The following is a 6,645-nucleotide window of genomic DNA, read 5'->3' on the forward strand; positions in this document are numbered from 1 at the left end:
CTGTACTAACCTTCCCAACTTGGAGGACATTTGCTGAACTTGTTGTTCTTTAAGAATTTTCAGAGATGATACTTACCACTCTGTACTAACCTTCCCAACTTGGAGGACATTTGCTGAACTTGTTGTCCTTTTGATCCGATAGGCAAGTCGAATTATTACGCTCTCAGTCATGAGTATGCTTCTATACATTTGCAGCAGTCGTAGAGTTACGAATGTGGGATATATGCTATGTTTGAATGAGATGGGTTTGAGATGGTTCGTTTTACATTTATGTTTATGAGATGGTTCTATTTATATTTATATGCAAGTCAATGGTTACAGAGTAGAAAGGTAAATATGGTTAAGTTCAGGTGCTCACACATTGGTGTTAAGGTTGCTTACGCACGCGAATTTACTTAACTTTGTGGTCTACTCCTTGCTAATGGCTCAATGCATATCCTTAAAGTCGGGCTATTATATGTACCCATTATAGATTAAATCTTGCGAGTAAGTTCATATCTACACTGCTCTTTCAGGTTCTGCAGGTGAGGAGGAGCTCGTGTTTGGCTACTTCACGTCCGCTGATGTAGGTGGCGGGAATGAGTATTGCATACTACTTATGTGGTGAGGCTTTTAGGTGGAGCCTAAGGGTATGGCTTCACCAAACTTTTGTTGGTTTATAGATGCTAATCTTCCGCTATGTAGTTTCTAGTGTTGTTTAAGAGATGAACTGTTCTCTATCATCCTAGCTTCCTTTTGTTGTAAATTGTGTAAATGGTTAAAACACGTGTCAGGACTATCAAAATTTAATTACTCGCTCTTTCTTAAGCTTTGTTACGATGCTATGTGTTGAAAAGGTATGTGTTCTGATCTTAGGTACAAAACACGTGTCAGGACTATCAAAATTGGATTCTGGTTAATCGTTGAGGATGTGATTATGTTCATGATAATTCCTGATGATTAATTAGAATATAATTTGGACGATTCCTCACATACTGGCTCAGGTTGTGGTGTATGCATATTCGGCACATAAGATGTAATAGGAGGTGGTGTGACGAAAGTTTCCTCAGCTGTCAACCCATAGGGGATCCCCGACCCTTGCGATGGTATAGGCAGAGTACCATATGCTATGGTTTGGTAGTAAGGCATTTGCACATTGGGATAGCTTTTGACTATATGAACTTGAGCCAAAATTGAAGAATGGTGCCTGACATATGGCGTTTGATATAGGTTTTATGTCACATCGATTTTAATAGTACGAGCATTACTATGATTAGGTGCAACATTATCTATATAATTTCGGCCATCATGATGATTATTTAAATAAGGATAAGAAACACTAGGTAACGTTTTAACAATAGCAGGAGGAACTAAAGCATTAGCATTGCTAGTGGCAGTTTTTTTTTTTCAAATTTTGTTCCTCGTGTATTTGTAAGACTAAAGGACGAAGCCTATCAATCAATATATCATCAATCATCTTTTGAACACTATTAGCCATAGTGGCACCAAAAGATTGATCAATTATATTAGCAGCATCTTCATGCGATGGATAGGGTTGAGCACTCACATTGGTTAATACCTTAGATTTTTGGTCGGCGGGCAGTGGAGAATCTTCTTTCTTAAACACACCTTGTCGAGTCTTCATGTAGCGCGAGAGGAGCTTCTACTGACGTTGTTCTAAGTCGGCTTCAATTCCTGCAACTCATCATAAGATACCATGATGATGTTATCCATGTTGGTTTCCAAAGTAGACATCTTTAGGGTTTCAAAATTCGGCTAGAGGACAGCTGAAAAAATTCTTCCTCAGCGGAGTCACCAAAAAGTGTGTTGACGCATAAAAATACCACACCAAACACTAAGCACCTCGTGTGCAAATTCTTGGACCACAAATCCCAACCCAAATCGGGTGTTCCGATCAGGCCAATTGGATGTTCCAATCAATGTATCCCATGGGCAGCGTCTAGGAACCCTAGTTGCGGTGCTACACCATTAGACCTTCGTTATTATCCATGCTCGAGAGGGACCCTGTATTAGAGTAGATGATCAGCGGCTTGTCCTTGATCATTGAGATCAAGAACGGGAAGCAATGGAGGTTGGAAAAGGGAACTAGGGCAAAAAAAGAGAGGTAAAAATGAAAGATAAAGTAAATTGTGTTTGTTCGATTGAATTTTTTTTATGATCTCAATCGGCCATAACCCTCCTTTATATTTATAGGGAGGAGTAGTCTTACCCCATTTTGAGTCAGAATATACCAAAACACATTTCCAAATTCGACTAAGTCTCTTCCAAAAATCCAGATCTGAATCAAATCGGATGTTTCGATACTCACGACGGGATGTTCCGATACATACCGAAAGATCCGATTTTTTTCAAACATAGATCTCTTGGCTTGGCAAAAAATATTTAATCAGATGTTCTGATCCTACGATCGGATATTGCGATCCAGTCGAAAGGTCCAACTTTTTTAGAACACTGACCTCTCGGGTTGGACAAAAATATTTAATTGGATATTTCGATGATGACATGGATGTTTTGATATGTTGAAATTCCTAACTCTGAGACTGAACACTGATGTTCGAGTGAGAACAAAATTCTGAACACTAGAATTTCTGATGAGTCCAACTAGGCTAAAACCCTGCAAAACTCATCTTGAACTCATCGGATGATCCAACACATTCAATGAAGGCTTCATCGGACTAATTTCTAGAGGATTCTCTACAAATCATTGCACTAACCTATTCTACCCACCAGATATTCTAGTGATAACACAGCCTAAGTATCGGAACATCCGGCGTTCACAAAAAATCCATCCGGCGTTCACAAAAAATCTTAACCGTGCTATTTTTGCCATCAACACAGACCATCAATCGGTTGCTTCCATGTTTCCTCTCTCTTTCTCATGGAGTAACTTGTAAGGCCAGGAACAAAACACTCAGGCAAACGAAGGGCCATGGTTGATATGTAGGGATGGCAATTGAGTGTGGTGGGTATGGGTTATGCTCACGCATACATGTACCCGTCCGTTTTAGCTCGCTTGTGGGTATACTCTCGAACGCCCACGAATGAAGAGTGGGCAACAAACCTATCACCTGCGGGTATACCTTTTTACCCGCCCACTATTTGAATACAGCTAATAACTCAGATAGTATGATTAAAAACTGGATCAATCAACCTTTAGAAGCAAAACACTAATAGAGAAAAAAGATTTCACTAAGACTTGATACATGCCATATCAATGTAAAGTCATTACCTCGAGCAGTTGAGCTAGAGGTGGGGGCAGCCTCTTTTGTGCTTGTTGGTCGTTGTGCTCCCATTGATCTGTGCTGGCAGGGGCTAGGGGTGGTGCGTAGGGATCTATGTTGCAATGGTCGGCAGAGGGTGGCGACACTGTGGCGGGGATCTGCATTGCTGGCCTGCAGCGCTGGCTAACGGAGGTGCGAGGCCGCAAGGGCTGGGGGTGACCAGTGGTGGTAGGGATCAGGGCTGGGCTGGAGAGTGGTGACTGGGATTAGGGTTGGCCGATAGAGTGGTGGGGACGCGAGGGCTAGGGCTGGCTGGTGGCGACGGGGATCGGGGATGGGTTAGGGGTGGCGTAGAGTGAGGGGTGACCAGTGGTGTGGGGATTGGGATTGTGATTGGGCCAGTGGTGATGGCAGAGATTAGGGCTAGTCGCATAGGGGTCAGGGACAGGGACTCAAGGAGTTGCGGAGAGGATCGGGCTGGGGGCTAGGAAAAGAGTCACGTCATAGAGAGAGGAATTAGGGATTGCATTGCTAGAGTAGGCCACTTGTTAGGGATAATACACGGGTAAATAGGGGCCATGAGTACGAATATGCCTGATGAACATGCTCGCAGGTACCAAATTTGCACCATACCTAACCCCATTAGGGTAATTACCCGTGGATAATCGGATTAAATTGCCGTCCTTATCGATATGTTTTAACACTCAATCTAGTAAGGCGGCCTTTCTTTCTTTCTCTTCTCCTCTACGTGACATGACTCGTGGGAAAGCGACGGGGCACTGCACGTAAGAGAAAAGATAGTATTGCCATTGATTGGTCCAATAGTCTGTCCATGGCTACTTGTAGGGATGAAAGATGAGATAAATTCCATTATGTTTCGTTCCATTTTCTACATTTTTCTCGACCATTTTTGGATTTTCAGGATTTATACGGAAACGCGACGAAAAGGTTTTGATGTTTTACCTACCGTATTATTGACATGTTGTTTTTTATCGGGAATAATGTTAGGATTTCCATTTTTTCAATTGAGATCAAACTTCATAAATCACATTGTAGTCCACAGGCCTAGCCCTACCAGCTAGCCCAAACACCACCTTGACCCCAGTGGTCCAGTTTTAGTCGGTTATCGACCTGCCGATGTTGTCTAAGCTCCTATATCGCCTCTAATTCTACTCTTTGTGTGACTATATGTTATGTCGAGTACTCGAGCTATGCCATGGTGATTGTTTTTAGTTAGGACTTATGTCATTACATGAGATATATATATATATATATATATATATATATATATATATATATATATATATATATATATGTGTGTGTGTGTGTGTGTGTGTGTGTTTTTTTGTGTGTGTGTATGGTATAAAATATTTTTGTTGGTGTGAATTAACTACTAGTTCTACATGTTAATATTTCCTATTTGAATTATTGATTTTCGATCGATATCAGCGTGTTTCCATTTGTATTGGTTCTGTCTTTTATGGCTTTCATGCTTCATTCCTTCCGACCAGAAACTGTACGTTGATTGGATGGGCCTCCCTCGTCTCTCGCCGTCCATGTCCATGTCATTGAGCTTTGGCATTTCCTATCCCCATATAGCTTCAGGATTCCCATCTGCTAGCTACGGCCCTTGGCATGTGGCTGCCTGGCCGGTACACCAATGACTCTACTACTGCAACAACGAGTAAAAACGCCACGAGTGCAGTATCACTGTAAAAATATTTCGATGGGAAAATAAGAATATAACTGAGGTTAAGGATAAATTACGCAATCATGTAAGTAAACACGCATCGTGCCAGCGGCAAAAGGTACACCAAATTTATGCACCACTAACGTTGTACTTGCTGGCAGTAAAGGCCGTACATGTTTTCTCCGCGTCTCGTCTCTGTTCCGACGTTCGTCCTCCTGTCCCCGTGGTCCTATTGGGCCACCCCGTCCAAGCCCCTACCCCGGAGTACCGCACCAAGCTCACGGTCAATTTTTAGGCATGCAAGAGGAGGAAGACCAGGAGAAAGGAGAAGAAAAAGAAAGAGGAGAAAGAGAAAAAAAAACTCTACTTTATAGATCTAAATCTGTCACTATTTTTTTTTTAAAAAAGAAATTTGTTTCGGTTTTTTCATCTTAATGCATACAGCCTACATCATTATTACAAAGTTTTGGCTAGTAGCTCGTAACAAATCAAGAGCAAAGTATGGTAAATTACGTCATGCATGTATTCTATAGCTACAACGCCACCCATGCTTTGCAAAGATGTCCATTTCTACCACCTCAGAGTGTGGCACACCTTCAAAACATCTTCCTTTTGGTCCTCCTTTTGTAGTAATCTTCAGAACCTTAGCTAATAAGTTCCCCTGAATATAGCCTGCATGAATGACATATTTGTTTTTTTTATTAAACACGATATCATTACGATAAAGCCAAATAGCCCAAAAAATAGCGGCAACCCCGATCAAAATTCTTTTCTTTATCTTTGATCCCAACCCCTGTAGTCAATTGCCCACAATATGAGATATGTTCCTTGGTCTTTTTATTCCCAAGGTTATTGTGACAATACGCCAAATGGTATTAGCTATGGAATATTCCAAAAAGATGTGTTGTATGTTTTCATTGTGATTACAAAAGCAGCACTTTAGACTACCTTCCCACTTTCTTTTTGTCAAATTATCTTTGGTCAAAATAACCTCACGGCCTATATACCATAGAAAAAACTTTATTTTAAAAGGAAGTTTTAGCTGCCATAACCACTATTTCTTACTGCATTTGTTTAATTTGTTCTCAAGGTTGCATTTGTTTAATCTTGAGGTTTTACAGAAGATGGTCATCTAGTCTAGTATACTTTATGGCATGATGGACACATGGGGCCTGCATGTCTACACCCTACATTCCTACAAACATGCCTCTACCTGTGGAAGGGGATTTGCAATGGGTGCAGAGACAAAACTGTACATGCTTCCTACCTTCCATGGTTAAAAAAAAGCTTGCTGATTATGTCACTACTCTTCTTATTGTTCCGGTGTCAGTTTGGGAATTGGATGCTAGTGTGGCCTGGTTGGCAGTGAGCTTAGAAGACTCATATGATTGGCCCTACACAAGTGTCTTAATCGATGCACTGTGTAATTTAATACTACTGAGTACTACTACTGACTGAGCGCTTACCCAACAAGCTAAATTAGTGTGCTACTGGAAGTTACTCAAATGGCAGTGATACATGTGGCTAATATGGAAAGAACTCTCCCTCAGATGCTGCAGCAGTTTTTTTAGGAGAGGATTGCAGAGTTTGACCAACCAGTGGTTGGTGCCATGTGTTCAAGATCCATTATTTTGTGCCCTATTTTTCATCGCAAGTGGGGAAATTATATATAGGACCAAGACATGATATTCAGCTTTCATGCATGTCTGGACATTGTCCTGCTGCACAAATGTT

The sequence above is a fragment of the Phragmites australis genome, chromosome 21 (genome assembly GCF_958298935.1).
Source record: "Phragmites australis chromosome 21, lpPhrAust1.1, whole genome shotgun sequence".
Lineage (NCBI taxonomy): Eukaryota > Viridiplantae > Streptophyta > Magnoliopsida > Poales > Poaceae > Phragmites > Phragmites australis.